The following is a 16,989-nucleotide window of genomic DNA, read 5'->3' as shown; positions in this document are numbered from 1 at the left end:
GACATCAGGGAAGTGATGCCATGACTTACAGCTAGTTGACTTCAATTTGAGCGAGGGAGGGCTGTGCAAGGTCACCAGCCTCACTTTCTCCTCCAGGGCCATCTGCGTCCAGTAGCCTGATATTCACCAGGATGACTGGAGACGGCCCAGGATGCATTGGGTGGGAGGAGGACACCAAAGGGGAATGAGCAGCTCTGAAAGGGGCTCAGTAAGCCCTCCCACCAGAGGTGCCAGTCCTCCCTGAGCTAACTCTTAGCGGGGCACCGTGTTTTGGTCGATGGGTCAATTCATCATTGGATTGGGTCAAGCATGTTGCTCCTCAGGGGGGATTCTTCTCCAAACTAAGCTACTGTTGTTCCCCGCTCCAGTGGATTCTACTCCCAACTCTGATTTCTGAGGGAACCTCTGATGGCTCTTTTGACTTTTGGCACACAGTACGCAATCAAGCAAGACACAGCCGACTGATTATTTGACATATGTAATAATAAATCATCTCTATGAAGCCATTCCCGATTTTCCACCCATCAACCAAGTTTCCCTCAAATGACCTTGTATTTATTTGTGTCTGTGTATGTATGCATACATAGCATATATTTATATATGCATATTAGCTCCCCTGATAGAAATGGAAGGTCCCTGGGGGCAGGGACTGTTTCCTGCTCCATCTTTGTATCTTTAGGGCTTACCAAATGCTTGTTGGTTGATCGCTGGGGTCAGAGATGCAGCCCGCCATGGTGGCAAATGAGAACACAATGCTGTTAGACCAATTTGCTGAGGAGGACCTGTGCCCTCTTTCCCACATCCCCGAGACTCAAGAGGAGAAACTCTCTCAGATGCAACTCTGTGGCATGCACCAGGCAGGTGATCCTGGGACAAATTCTCCTGCTAGGAAAATTCTCCTACGGATTTAACTGACATCCCAGTCTATCTCTCCCTACCCGCCCCCCCCCCAATACACAAACAAATGAGGACTTCTGGAGTTTTTCCTTCCATGAGAAAACACACTAATAAGGCTTCCCTTCTCTGCAGGTGATTCCTAAAACCAGGAACTTCAGAGAAGAAAACCAGAGTTCCCCATGAGGTCGAAAGTAAACGAGATTCCATTCCTCAGGCCTGGCTCAGCTTAACTGCCACAAACTTTTTGCCAGCTAAACAATACTCTGTTAGAGGACAGCTAGGTGGCTCAGTGAGTAGAGCATCGACCCTGGAGGTAGGAGGACCTGAGTTCAAATCTGGACTCAGACACTCGACACAATTTCTAGCTGTGTGACCTTGGGCAAGTCACCTAACCCCAATTGCCCTGCCTTCCTCCCCCCCAAAAAACAAACAAACAAAAAACACCCAATGTTCTTCTAGGGCCAGTGCTAACTGGTGAAAAAGTACATGAGATGGATTTGTATGCCTCCATTTACCCCATTGGGCAATACCACATTTCCCTGGCAACTTTCAAAAATATACGGAAGGAAGAAGGCAGTTCTGCTGAACCTCAGCCTTTCCACATCTCCGACAACAGCTCCTATGTGTGCTACATTGAGCATGTCTATTGTTGACTCAGCAAGGTTCTTTTTAATATATTTATTGTATTAATGTTAATTGGTATTAATTTATTCCTTGTATTATTAATAACAATGATTCTCATTAGCTGTCGGGTTAACAAAATTCTTTCCTTACAACATGGGTGGGAGCTAGGGCAAGTGTTGTTACTTCCATTTTAAAATGAAGAGACCAAGAGTAACATGCCCAGGGTCACACAACCGTGCATCTCAGCTGGGATTAGGATCCAAGGCTCCAGAGGCCAGTTCCATACTGGGTATTAGTGGGTAGAGGGAGTTAGTGTATTGGATTCTAAGCATTGTGCTGGGAAAAGCATTCTGCCTCTACAGTCTGACAATGTGGGGTCAAAGCTCACCTCTGATGCTAATTTATTCAAGTGACCTAGGAAAAATCACTGTACTTCCCCCGATCTCAGTTTCTCCCTCTGTAAAATGGAAAAGTTTGGATGGACAAAGACAGTGGTCTTTGAGGTCCTTTCAAGCTCTAGATTTAGAATACTGGGTGTGATGGTGGGTAAGTCATTCCCCTCCCTGGTTCTCAGTTTCCACCTCTGTGAAATGGGTCAGTTCGATGCACTCAGTGGTCTCTCAGGTCCTTTCCAGCTCTATATCTACGTTTGTGGGAGTGATTTTGGGAAAGTCATTCCCCTCCCTGGGCTTCAAATTCCAGCTCTGTAAAATGGGACAGTTTGGATGGACTCAGTGGTCTGTAAGGTCCTTTCCAGCTCTAGATCTAAGATTCTGGGGGTGCTGGTGGGCTAATGCTTCCCCTTCCTGGGCCTCAGTTTACACTTCTGTAAAATGGGGTATTTTGGATGGACTCAGTGGTCTCTGAGGTCCTTTCCAGCTCTAGATCTAGGATTCTGGGGGTGATATTGGGCCAGTCCTTCCGCTCTCTGGGCCTCAGTTTCCACATTTGTAAAATGGAGCAGTTTGTATGCATCCAGTGGTCCATGAGGTCCTTTCAAGCTCTAGATCTAGGATTCCGACGGTGCTGGTTGGCAACTCATTGCTCTGCCAGGGTCTCAGTTTCCCCCTCTACAAAATGGGTAGTTTGGTTGGACTCAGTGGTCTCTGAGGTCTTTTTGAGCACTAGATCTAAGATTCTGGGTGTGATGGTGGACAAGTCTTTCTCCTCCTTGGGCCTCAGTTTCCACCTCTGTAAAGTGGCACAATTTGGATGCACCCAGTGGTCTCTGAGGTCCTTTCCAGCTCTAGATCTAGGATTCTGGGGGTGATGGTGGGCAAGTCCTTTCCCTCCCTGGATTTCAGTATCTACCTCTGTAAAATGCAGAGATTGGGCTCAGTTGTCTATGCGTCCCATTGCAATGCCAGATCTCCGAACACTGACATTGTCCTAGGCGTACCAGCAGAGGGTGCAGCTCCTGGAGCCTTAACCTCCCTTAAAGGCTCGGCTCAAATGCCTCATCTCTCATGAGGCCTTTCCTGATTCCTCTTCTTGTTTGAGCTCTCCTACCCCAGTCCCCCAACTATTCCCCATTCCTTTTGGATGGCTCTTGTATTTACTTCTCTTCATCTGTGTTTTTCCTCCCCAGCAGAACATCACCTTCATTTCTGCCTTTGTGTCTCTCGTGCTGAGCACAATTCCGGGCACACCATCATCACTTCATAAATTCTTATTGAATTTAGTTTGAATTGAAGTTCTTGTCCTCACCTGTAAAATGGGCGCAATGATCCATGCCTTTCTTCCCTCATAGGCTTGTGGCGAAAATGCATTTTTCTCTGGCTTTTTGAAGTGTCTTGAACATCCCACCTGGGATCACAGCTGAGATAAGTTGTTATTTAAGTTCTTATTGCATGGGGGTGTCATATTGTGGAGCTGAAGCATTCTGGGAGCCTAGTCCTATCCTGCTTTCAGAGGGATCAACGATCAGAGAAGGAGACAAGCAACTACAAAGTGCCTACTATGTGCCAGGCACTGTACTAAGCACTCCAACCTTCACAATAACCCCAAGAGGTTGGTGCTATTATTATCCCTATTTTAGAGGTGAGGGGACTGACGCCGTTGGAGGTTATGTGCCATGCTTACAGTCACACAGCGAAGGAAGTCACTGAGGTCAGATTTGAACTCAGCTCTTCCTGACTCCAGGCCCAGCTCTCTATCCACTGAGCCACCTAGCTTCCTCATCCATCACATAGTAACCATTGAATAAATGTTTGTCTAATTGAATTTGAAACTTCCTGAACCTCAGTTTCCTCTGTAAAATGGGAATAATCTGCACCTAACTGCCTCAGAAGTTAAGATGAATCAGGAAAGCAGAGCAGCCTCCCACCTCAGTTGGAATTGGCTGTGCTGCTCCCTCTGGTAGGAAGAGGAGCAAGAGGGCTGAAGAGGAGCTCAGACATCCTGAAGTTAGAGCCAAGAAAGACCCTCAGAACCAGTTGCATCAACACCCTAATCCTCTGGGTCTGTTTTTTCTTCTCTGCAGTTCTTAGCTACAGAAATTGCAGCAAGAATGCCATCAGCTTCCTGTGAATCCCCAAATCTCAGAGTTGGAAGTATCCTCAGTGGCCATCTTGCCCAACCTAGACACAAATAGGACTCTCCTCTACCAACAAGTGCCCATACAGCTTCTGCTTTAAGACTTCAGTTATAAGAGACTTGGCACCTCTAAGGACATCCCATTCCACTCTAGGGCAACTGAAACTGTTAGGAAGCTTCTCTTTCCATCAAGCCTAGGTTTGCTTCCTTGTAACTTCCTCCTATTGCATCCTAGGTGGATTGCATCAGACCTGGTATTGTGGGACTCCCTTCAACCTTCAGAGATGGCTCTGGGCTAGTTGGTATAACCAGTGGAGGTGAACCAACAGAAATTATATTCATGGCCACTGTTGTCTTGGAGGTCAGATTGTGAGGTACAACCCATTTTCATCTCCTTGCTCCCTGAAATATTCTGCCATGGAGTTCATCCAACTGATATCAGTGGAACAGCAATCTTAGTGAGAAGTGAAGGTAGCTGTGTTGATAGGCAAAATGGGCTCTTAGCACTCAGTTCAACCAAGTGCCCTTGAAGAGTTTGGCTTTTGTTTCCTTTGATTAATTCAGTGTATTTCATTGAGTCTTACTTGGTGCTAAGCCCCAGGCCCAAACCCCTATCAGGTGCTAAGCCTATGTGGGTGTGAAGTTCCCAGGGTACTAAGGGGAGGATCTAAGTCAAGAGCCAATCATAGGAGCCCAAGTTCTGGTCATTCAGATGGCGTTTGATGATGTCTGAAATGCTATAAGAAGAGAAGACAGAGCCATTTGCGCAGAGCTCTCACTCATGCTGGTGAGCTGATGTGGAGACTCCGGGCAGCTGTAGCTAAGAGCCCTCCAGCTCGTAATGCAGATGTTAAACTTTGTTAAACTCTGGTAACTATGTATTGGGATTTGAATCAGACAAGGTCTGTCTGTCGATGTTTGTACTTTGTTTGCTGAAGTTCAGGGTGCTGGTTTTTTCCCCTGAACTGAGTGATATTTGCATGCTGGATTAAAGTAAGCTTGTCAACCCCTTAACGTTGCTTTCCTTAGTGAAGCAGATAAAAAGAACCTGGGGTTTGCAGAGTTCTGTCAGCCTTCTTGTTGTTGGGCTTGTGTTGGTCTTTCACCCCCACAACAGCTGCTAGCCGGATTGTTGAAACAGTGGCATTCAAGCTATCCTTCCATTTCAAGAGGGAAGAGAAAAGGAGCACCTTTCCAAAGAAGTACCCTCTCCAATGAAGACTAGCTAATTTTCAGTTGACAAAAACAGAAGAGGAGACAATTTCATGAAGTTTTGGCCAGGGTGATCAGGGATTAACGTTGTACCACAAGCCAAGGGCCTTGGTCCAGTTATTTCCTTTCTCTGGGCTTCCTCATCATCCATAAACTGAAAGAGTTGTACTAGACAAAATTAGAAATCCTTTCTCTCTTGCATTCAGATTCTTGGATTATCTCTGAGCTCCCCTCTGGAGTTTATTTGCTTTACCCTCATGGGACCAACCTATGAAAATCCAAAGAATAACATTGCAGCCATATGACCACCTGGAACTAACTCCAGGAGTAAAATTGACCTGGGTGACCTGGGCAGCCAATAGCCCTCCCTTTGCTCTCCAACACCTTCCTTTAATTATTAGATTGGGTCATTGACATGGACAGGACTTCCTGACATCAGGCCTGTTAGAACTTCACCTATAAACCTCCTCCTACTCTTTCTAGTTTGGGTTTAGTATTTTTTCCATCCATGGATTTTTAAAGGGGCTTTCATATCCATCCCTCCCCCCAACCTATATCTTCTAATCATTTTTAATAAAGCCATCTTTAAATATGATTTCCCAATAGAGTCTTCCCAGGTCCTGAACGCAGCTAGAATTAACATCTAATAGTCCTGAAGGGACTTTTTTTTCTTTTTTCAGTTATATGATTTATTAGGACTTTTTTTCATTTTTAAAGAAATCAAATGGATTATCATCAATCTCTAGCTAGAAGGAACCTCAGAAGCCATTTGATCCAATTTTACAAGTGGGGAAACTGAGCCCAGAGAAGTTAAGTGACTTGTGAGAGGTTACAATCTATAGCATCATAGATTTAGAGCTGGGAGGGACCTCAAAGGTGATCTAGTTTTTTCAGGTGAGGAAATTGAGACCCAGTGAAGCCATAAGACTGCCTCAGGCTCCCACAGGTAGCAAATGACAGAGTCTAGTTTTGAACTTGCACCCTATGACACCAAGTACAGTAGTCCTAGTTCAGCACACTCCGCTATTTTCCATGCTGTTTCTGGGTCTTATGGCTTAAAGATATTTAAAGCCTATGGTTAACGGTTTCTTCATTTTCTCTGAATACCTAAAGATTGGCATGAAAATCTGTGAAAACACAGTGTTGGGGTTTTTTTTGCTGGATCAACAGTGACACTGATTTGTAACTTAATAGAGACTCCCCCCAGCGCTTAATAACAGAGGTTACACCCAAATAAATGCATTTCCTGTAGGCTTATGAGACTAAGTCTCTAATCGAGTAGGCTTTAGAATAACATGGGCAATTTTTCTAAGTTACTGGGCAAATTTCTAAGGAATTGGCACCTTCTAAAATAGGAATATTCAACAAACATTTTTATCGGAGGATTTTTTTCCTACAAATTAATTCCTACCTGAGAAATAGACATGCATAATTTCACGTCCTTGGCAAGTTTCCATTAGAAATGTTCACCATACGTAGCTTAAAGTGTGAGCTGCCTTTTGGGCTGTTTAACTTTAATTATCCCTAAAACCTCCAGGATCATTAGGAGAATTAAGCTGTAAAATACTCTTCTAATGTAGTCCCTCATGTCAAGATTCCCGTCTCCCCTTTATTCTCTGGTTGTTGTATCCTGGCCTGTTCTGTATAGGCTGCCTGCCGCCATCTGAGTATGCTTTATCCTTTCCCTCCAGGCCCCAGGCCCTGTTACAGGTTGATCAGTGACAGAAAAACCTTTACATGCACAGGCTTGTAGCATCTGTCTTGAAAGCCCAAGATTAATGGATAGTTGGCTGCCTGGCATGTCCAAATGTCCCAAGACGTGGCTACTGTTTTGATCAGATTTGAGCGGCCCAGAGAAGAAGCTCTCTCTGACAGCTAGAGGGGAGAAAATAATCACATTGAACGGAGAAGTCCAGATTCACCCAACCTGTAATGACAGCTCTCTGCATATTGATTCGGTTTGTTAATCAGCTCAGAAGTTCAAAGCCTTCTTCAGACAAACCAGCCTCCCCCCCAGAGTGGCTGTTCCTCATGCCTCCTAAATGGACAGGATTAGGAAAGAGAATTCTTCAAAGCTGCCTCCCACCCCCACCCCACCCCATTTTACCCCTTTTCAAGAGGACCTTGGGTTGAACTTTCATTTAAATTCCCTTTACCACAAAGAAATGACGCCCAAATCATTCTGAGTGCTACTAAAAGATGATGTGAGTTGAATTGTGCCTTTTTCAGAAGGGATTTTTCCAAAGAAATTCTCTGGTAATGGAGGCTTGCTTTTTTTCTTTTCAAATTTCATTTTTGTCATATATAAGCTCCAGGCTCACTCTCCCAACCCCACCAGCACTGGCAGGTTGAGTCTCCAGAGCTCAGCTACTACTCCACCTAAGGGATCCAGGGGGTAACTAAAGGATTATGGGGTTTTCTCTAATGCTGTTGGCTATAGCCCCCTTGTGTTGTATTCCCCCTAATATCAATCAACCCGTTATCTCTTCAATAACTGCTTGACATCTCCTTAATACTGCAAATAAACAATTAACATCAATTAACTTTTTTTCTCTTTTTTTGGGAGGGGGAAGGCAGGGCAATTGGGGTTAAGTGACTTGCCCAAGCTCACACAGCTAGTAAGTGTGTCAAGTGTCTGAGGCCGCATTTGAACTCAGGTCCTCCTGACTTAGGGGCTGGTGCTCTACTCACTGTGCAACCTAGCTGCCCTCATCAATTAACTTTTACAAAGGATATTTACTGAGAAAATGACACAAGAAAAGAAGTACAAACCCACCCCCCCAAAAAAAGTTGAGGGGGGTGGAGGGAAATCCTCCCCTCTACCACCTCAGTACCCCCTTACAATTACACATATATTTTATTGATGCTTTCTGCTTTTACATCCCTTCCTAATATGTGCCCCTTCCTTTCTTGCCCAGAAATCTTTCTCTTAGAGCAAAGGTCATTTTTAAATGTTCAGTAATGCCATCTAACGCATTGATGGTGTCTGAAAGCATATATGACATTTCACACCCAGAGTTAACAAAGGGAGGAAGGTGCATTTTCTCATCTCTTCTGAGGGACCAAATTTGTTCATCAGAATCACAGAATCTTGTATTTTGTTCCATTGTTCCTTCATCTACATTTTTGTAATCATTATGTATATTGTTTTGCTGGTTCTCCCAATTCTGCATTAATTCATGCTAGTGTCTGCGGTTTCTCTGCATTTTTCATAGACATCATTTTTTACAAAACAAAATACTCCAATATTCCAATATTCACATACACACGTGCACATTCATGTACTAAAATTTGTTTAGTCATATGCCAATCAATGGCACCTATTTTGTTCTGGTCCTTTGCAACTACACACTTTCTCCAGTTGAAAGTGGATTTTTAGGATTTTAGAAGAACAGAACTGACTCTATTTTGTGCTAGATTTGCTCTTATATTTCTTTCTTTTTTCTGTGTGACACTGAATGTACTGAATGTCTCCTTCAGTATTTCCCTTCCCCCAATCACTTTATAGTTGCAAAAGAAAACTCAAAGAATTTTAAATAGTTCTAGGAACTCGCCCACTTCTCTTTATTCTAGATAATAAAGCACATAGCAGCTTAACCAATGTTAATTAATTGATTGATAATGAAGATACTGTTTTCTTTGGTCTGGTGTAAATGGCCATACTGGGTGTTAGGTGGCTCAGTGCTGGGCCTGGAGTCAAGAGGATCTGAGTTCAAATCAGACCTCAGACACTTACTAGCTGGGTGACTCTGGGCAAGTCACATAAAGCTGTTTGCCTCAGTTTCCCCATCTGTAAAGTAAGTTGGAGAAGGAAATGGCAAACCACTCCTGTATCTTTGCCAAGAAAACCCAAAAAGGGGTCATGAAGAGTCAGCTACAACTGAAATGCCTCAACAACAACAAATGCCCATGCTAAAAGTCTTTGTGACAGGTTAAGCAGCCTTACTCTTTTCCTAAAAACAAACCTTTTCCTGGTAAAATATATATATATATACATATATATATTATACTGTATATATAATATATGGTTTCATACCTACTTATAATACAGTTTTATATATTGATATGTGTGTGTGATCTATGGAATTGTGAGACACACATGTCCATTGCCTATTGATGGATTGTGCCACACTCTTGAGTAGATAAATAAACTAAAACAATGTACCTGTCTATCCATAACCTGTGCTGGTTTATTCATACAGTGGCTAGCAAGGATCCTGAAGATTCTTGTAACACCCTCACGCCTGGCCTTGAAATGCTGTCATGAATATTTTGGTTTAAAGGTCTTTTCTGTCTTTTGATTTCCTTGGGATATATATGACTAGCAGTGGAATCTCTAGATGATCCCCTGTTTTAGTAACTATTTTAGCATAATTGCAAATTGCTTCCCAGAATGTGTGGACCAATTCATGACTGCACTAAAATTGACTATATCAGCACGTTTGTCTTTCCACATCTCTGGAATGGTGATTATTTACATTCTTTGCTATCTTTCCCAATTTGCTGGGTTTGAGGTAAAACCTCAGTGTTGTTTTAATTTATGTTCCTCTAATTTTTAATGATTCAAAGTAATCTTTTACATAATTGCTTTTGTTTTTCTTACAAATTGTTTTTGTTTGTAATTCTTTTGAGAACTTCTCATTCTTATTATTTCATCGGGTATCCATCAGGGAAAAGCTCTTGGTCATATTTTTTGTTAATTCCTCCTACATTTATCAGACCTTTATCAAAAATATTAGGTGTAAAAGTTTTTTCCCCTCAGCCAACAATTTTACTTCTTATCCTAAATACATTAAACTTATTTGTGTAAAAGCTTTTCAGTTTCATATAATTTTATCTTTTTGTGATCTCCTCTCTGCCTTTCTTGGTTAAGAATCCTTCCCCTGGCCATAATTGTGAAAAGTACCTCAATCCTTTTTTCTCCATTTTTCAGAACAACTTTACCATTTATATTTGTCAAATATCCATGGGGAACTTATTGTAGTACATGCCTGTAAGATACTAGATTAAACTATTTTTAGCCAAATTGCTTTCCAGTTTTCCCAGCAGATCTTACTGAATAGAATGTTTCCCCAAGTAGTGAGTGTTCTTGTTTATTGAACTGAGTTTGATTGTTTCTCATGATTTCCTTTTCCCCTGTGCCCCAGCACCTTTAACTCTGTTTTTCATTCTCATTGTGGCCATCAACCCTTCCACTTCTCAGTTCTTTCCAAGAACATAACCCTTCCACTGGCTATACTCACTTCTTTACCTATCTTGACACCTTCGTTCAACTCCGCCCTATCCTCTACATTCAAACCCCTTGAACCTTTGTCCTTTTTGATGATCATGCCTTGTCAAACTTCAGTCTTGGATTATTCCCATTGTCTGCCTCCTTCACTACCAGTCACGTGCTACTGAAGGAAACTGGAGAAAGTCAAAAATCTATACTGACTAGGTCTACTACAAATTTATGCTACATAATCTCAACTGGACCCTCACTGCTGCAAGGCAATTCTTTTACATCTCCCTAATTGATTGCTATCCCACTCACCACATCAGCTACTCCAAGTCTTTTCATTCCTCCTCAAGGTTCCCACTGTTCCCACTCCTCCAATTCTCTACAATGAGTACTTCACCCCACACATCACTGAAAAAAAAACTGAGGCCATTGATTAAGAGGTCCCTTTCCTTTCCTCTTCACATCACATCATTTACATCTTCCCTCTACTCTTTCCTTCGCTTTGGTCTTAGATGAAGTCATAGACCTCCTTCTTGCCAAGGAAAATCCCTCTACATTCATCCTTAATTCCAACTCATCTTGCCTCCTGCAGCAGATTGCCCCTTCATCATCCCCGCTCTTCTTATAATCTTTCCTTGCTGCCTATAAACACACCGATGTCTTCACCATCCTTAAAACACTCTCACTGGATCTTTCCATCCCTTCTAGACATATTTCTTAATCTCTCTTCCCTTTCATAGCTAAACTCTTTGAGAAGGCCATCTATAGCTTGTGGCTGCAGTTCTTCTCCATTCACTCTCTTCCAAACCCTCTACAATCTGGCTTCTGACTTTCATGACTCAACTGAAACAGTTCTCTGCAAAGTTACTAATAATTATATGGGCATGCCCCAAGTCTCTGTCCTGGGATTTTTTCTCTTTTACCTCTAATATATAGGATCTTACTTGGTGATCTCACCAGGTACCATGGATTCAACTACTATCTTTATGCAGATGATTCCCAGATCATCCTTTTGGACATCTCTAATTGGATGTCCCTTAGGCATCTCAAATTCAACATGTCCAAAATAGAATTTATCTCCCATACCCACTTTTCTTCCAAATTTTGCAATAACTATCAAGAGCACCATCAGCCTCCTAGTCACTCGGGTTCAACTTCATTGTTATCTTTAACTCACTCACCTCACATATCCAATCTGTTGCCAAATCTTGTGTTTCTACCTTCACAACATCTTTCATATATGGCCCCCTCCCTCTATATAGCCATAGCTGAGGTCCTATCTTGAAATAAACCTCCAAGCATTCAAACTCTATTGCAGAGAGTACAACTCCAATGGGCTGGCCACATTGTTCAAATGCAAAATGTACACTTGCCCAAAAGACTATTTTATGGAAAACTCACACAGGGCAAGCGTGCACATGGTGATCAGAAGAAGCGATACAAGGATACTCTCAAGGTTTTTCTTAAGAACTTTGGAATTGATTGTGTGACATAGAAGACACTGGCACAGGACTGCTCAGCATGGTCTGTCCTCCTCATCAGAGAAGGTTCTGTGCTCTATGAGCAAAGCAGAATTGAAATATCTCAAAAGAAACTCGAGATGCACAGATTTAGAGAATCCACATCAAATGTTCACATGGACTATTTGTGCCTGACCTCTGGTAGAACATTCTGACCTTGTACTGGTCTGATCTGATCAGCCACAGCTGGACACACTGAAACTTGACATCATGATGTCATTTTGGTCCAACAGTCAGACAATTGCAACAACCTCCTAATTTCTTTCCCTGCCTCAAATCTTTTTACACTCCAATCCATCCTCCACTCAGCTTCCAAAGTGATTTTTCAAAAGTTTAGGTCTTAACTATGCCCATCCCCCAGCCCTCAAAATCTAGTGACTCTCTATTACCTTCAGAATCAAACATAAATTCCTTTGTTTGGGATTTAATGTTCTTCCAAAACCTGGAGTGTTCCTACTTTTCCAGTCTTCCCACATTTTATTCTATGATCCAGTTGTACACCTGTCTATTTGCTGTTTCTCACACAAGACACTCCATCTCACACACCATGCATTTGCTCTGACTGTCCTCCATGCCTGTAATATTATTTCTGTTTTTGCCTTTCTTTGGATCCACAGGAATTGGCACATTGCCTGGCACCCTGTAGGTGCTAAATAAATGTTTGTTGCATTATGTACTTTTCTATTTTTTAACCAACACAATAGTTTTGATAACTATAATTTCACAGTATATTTTAGAATCTAGAAGTGCTATTATGCCTTCCTACTTTTTAAAAATTATTCTTTCTCTTGAGATTCTAGACCTTTTGCTCCTCTAAATGAATTTTATTATTTCACTGAGCTCTATGAACTCTATAAAGTTCTTTGGTCATTTGATATAGCACTAAATCCAGAATTTGTTTAGGGTGGGGGCATCATTATGTTTGTGCAGCCCAGGCACAAGCAATTAATGCCCCTCCAATTATTTGTCTTTTGTTCACTAAAGAGTGTTTGGTAATTTTATTTATAGGTCTTGAATGAGTCGTGGTACATTGATTCCCAGATATTTGCTGTATTTTGTAGTTACTTTGAATGGGTCTTCTCTTTCTATTCTTTCCTCGTGGCTTTTGGTATTGCTATATTAAAATGCTGGTTTTGTGGACTTAATTTTTTATATCCTGCTATTTTAGTGAAACTATGCATCATCTCAATTTCTTTTCTAGTTGCCTAGGGTTTTCTAAATAAACTATCACATCATCTGCAAATAGAGATAAGTTCTTCTCTTCTTTCGCAGTGCTTATGCTTTTCTTTTGTTCCTCCAGTCTTATTGCCAAAATTTCTGAAACCATGGCAAAAAAATAGTAGGGAGAGGAGGCATCCTTGGTTTAGCTCTGTACTTACTGGGAAAGCTACTAGAGTCTCTCCAAATAATACTAGTTTTGGAATTAATGTATATACTTCTATCATATTGAAAAATGGTTCTTCAGGGGCAGCTAGGTGGCACAGTAAGTAGAGCACCAGCCCTGGAGTCAGGATGACTTGAGTTCAAATCCAGCCTCAGACACTTGACATACTTACTAGATGTATGACCTTGGGCAAGTCACTTAACTTCCCCACAAAAAAGAAAAAATGGCTCTTCAATGCCTATGCTTTCTGCATAAAGGAGTTTTATATTTTGTCAAAAGCTTTTCCTGCATCTATTTACATGTTCCTGTGATTTAGGGTATTTTATTATTGTTTTAATATGATTATGTCAACTTATGTCAAACCATCTTCATATCCCTAGTATAAATTCAACTTGATCGCAATAAATAATTTATTTGAATATATAGCCATAGCCTTTTTGCTAGGATTTTATTTAAAAATTTTGAATCATTATTCCTTAGTGATATTGTTCATTAGCTCTTTCTCTTTGCTTTATCCCTCCATAGTATAAGCATTAGGATTCTATTGGTCTCAGAAAAGGAATTTGGCAAGGTATTTTTTTCTCAATTGTTGTGAATCATTTGTGTAGCATAGGAATTAGTTAAGTAGTTAATTAGTTAATTAAGTTAATTAGTTAAGCTCTTTAAGTTTTTGATGGTAATGGCCTATGAAATCTTCTGTACCAGTTTCTCCACCTCTGATATATACCTTTTAAATCTATGATCCTAGCATTCTATTATCCTATAGTGTGTTCAATATCGTGTTCTGAGAATGAGTTGTCTAAGATCTTTATTTCATGGTTTCTTAATCGGAGCAGCTTATATTTTTTGTAGGTAATAATTTTTTCCTTTAAATTCTGATGTCTCCTTTCATATAATTGTATACAGTATGTTCCAATAGTTTATTTTTTCTCTGTTGTGAATTTACTTTGTTCATTTTTAACTTTATTATTTTGATTTTCTTTATTTTTCAGGAGATTGACTAAAAATTTGCCAATTTTGTTAATCTGTTTAACGAACAAGTTTCCAATTTTATTTACCATTTCTATAGGGGCTTTTTGCTATCTTATCTACTTCTCTAATTCTCATAATACCATCTTTTGTGCTTAATTTGAATTTGGTCATTTGTGGATCTTCTAGTGCAGGGGTTCCTAATCCTTTTTTGTACCATAGGCCTCTCTGGAAGTTTGGTGAAGTCTGTGGACTCCTTCTGAGGGGAAAATGCTTTTAAACCTGTAAAATACATAGGATTACAAAGGAAGCTAATTATATTGAAAGACTATTATCAAAATATTTTTAAAATAAGTAATATAATTTTTAATATAATTTTCCTTTGAGGATTTATTTGGCTGCACTCCCAAAATTTTGGTATGTTGCCATTAGAGTTCTCATTCATGAAGTTGTTCAATGCTTCTATTATTTGCTCTTTAACCCACTCATATTCAGTATACCATTATTCAGTCTCCATTTAGGCATGTATCTTGTGTTCCCTCTATAAAATATTTTAATGCATTGTGGTTTGTGGTTCATGTATTTAATATTTCTGCCATTATAGATTCATTTACAATTTCTCTGTACTTGAGAAATATGTGTTTTTTAATGTACCCATTCATAAGAAATCATAAGTCCTTCAGATCAACATCTGTTCAGTTCAACATTTTCCTTTTTATTTTTGTCAGATTTGCTCAGCTCTGAGAGAAAGCCATTAAAGTCTCCTGCCATTGTTAAGTTACTATCTGAGCCCTTTTGTAGCTCAGCAAAGTTTTCTTTTATTAATTTAGATGCTTTATCTTCCAGTAAACATACATTTTCTTTTTATACTGTTTCATTATCTAAGGTACCTTTCAGGAAAATTATTATGTCAACTGTTTTCCTATGTAGAATCATCTTCATATCCCTTGTGTAAATTCAACTTGGTCACAGTGAATAATTTATTTGGACCTATTGTTGTAGTCTTTTTGCTAGGATTTTATTTAATTGTTTTTTGCATTAGTATAGTGATGATTGTTATCCCTTTCTCTTTGCTTTATCACTCCTTGATTTAAGTATTAGGACCCTATTTATCTCAGAAAAGGAATATGGGGGGCAGCTAGGTGGTGCAGTGAGTAGAGCACCGGCCCTGGAGTCAGGAGGACCTGAGTTCAAATCCAGCCTCAGACACTTGACACATTTACTAACTGTGTGACCTAGGGTGAGTCACTTAACCCCAATTGCCCTGCCTTCCCCCCTGCAAAAATAAAAAAAGAAAAAAGAAAAGGAATATGGCATGGGATTTTCTTTCTCAATTACTGTGAATAATTTCTGCAGTATAAGAATTAATTGCTTTTACTTAAACTTACTTACTGCTTTTACTAAATACTTTTACTATTAATTTACTTTTGCTTTGCCTATGACTTAGGCCAGGTATATGCTGCCCCCAAATATAAATTCAGGATCTGGAGAGATTGAGTCAACGAGTAGGATGCTAATTTAAAAACAAACTTTCACTAAATACATTCAACAATAGTATACAAATACTTAGGCAGGATATACATTGACAGGTGCAGCTTTCCAGGGATGTGCCCAGAACACATCAACAATCCACATGGGAATAAAAGAGTCCATCAGGTGTGAAGAGTTATACCTCTTTTTCAGTGCTGATGTACATAGGATTAATCCAAAAGTGGGACATAAACATTTAGCTTTTGTCCTAGGTCTCTATGTCCCCCAGCCTGAGATAATATTTTCTTTCTCTCTCTGGCAAATTTTCCCCCACTTCTGTATTTTTTTTAGTTCCAAACATGCCATTCTGTTTTTAGATACTGTTTTGCAGAGTCTCCTTAGTGTTTTCTAAATTACCTACTTTCCTATTTGCCCTATTTAACTCTTATTTGAGAGGTCTGACATGCAAATATGCAAATGGATCTGTGATCTCATCCATCCATCCATCCATCCATCCATCCATCCATCCATCCATCCAGGAGTTCTTTCCAACAAAACAGATCCCAACTCATCCACGCTTGCCCATCCTGTATGATTGTCACCCACATCCTCTCAAAAGTTCTCCACAGAAATAGGCTGGAAGCCTTCCTCAATTTCTCCCATGTTGATGAAGGTATCAGTGAGTACTCTAGCCATCCACCAGTCATCCCTCACTCTTGCCACATGACTGGTCCATCTTCTCTTTCTGTCATACAATTCTTTGATGATATTCTTTATTCCACATTTTCTTTGGAGTTCCTCCTTGGTTATATGGGTCAGCCCACTCACGCCCACCATGAAAATTTCCACTGCCCTCTCTGTGATGCTCATCTTTAATTCTTAAAAGTATTCCGTGTCTCATTGTCATACAGCAACACCTGTAAAACATTAGTATTAAAAGATGGGCTGTTGGTGTCATGAGAAGTGTGGTGTCAGTAGAAGTGCTTTTGCCATTCCCCGAAAGCTTGGAAATTGCATGGATCAGGAAAACCTGAGTTCAAATCTGGTCTCAGACATTTATTAGCTGTATGAAGTCACTTCACCTCTGCTTGCCTCAGTTTTCTCATCTGTAAAATTTTGAATATTCCAATTTGTGATTGTAAAAATTGTAAGGTTTG

Source organism: Trichosurus vulpecula, chromosome X, assembly GCF_011100635.1.
Source record: "Trichosurus vulpecula isolate mTriVul1 chromosome X, mTriVul1.pri, whole genome shotgun sequence".
NCBI classification, from domain to species: domain Eukaryota; kingdom Metazoa; phylum Chordata; class Mammalia; order Diprotodontia; family Phalangeridae; genus Trichosurus; species Trichosurus vulpecula.
Note: the sequence above shows the minus strand (reverse complement) of the source record.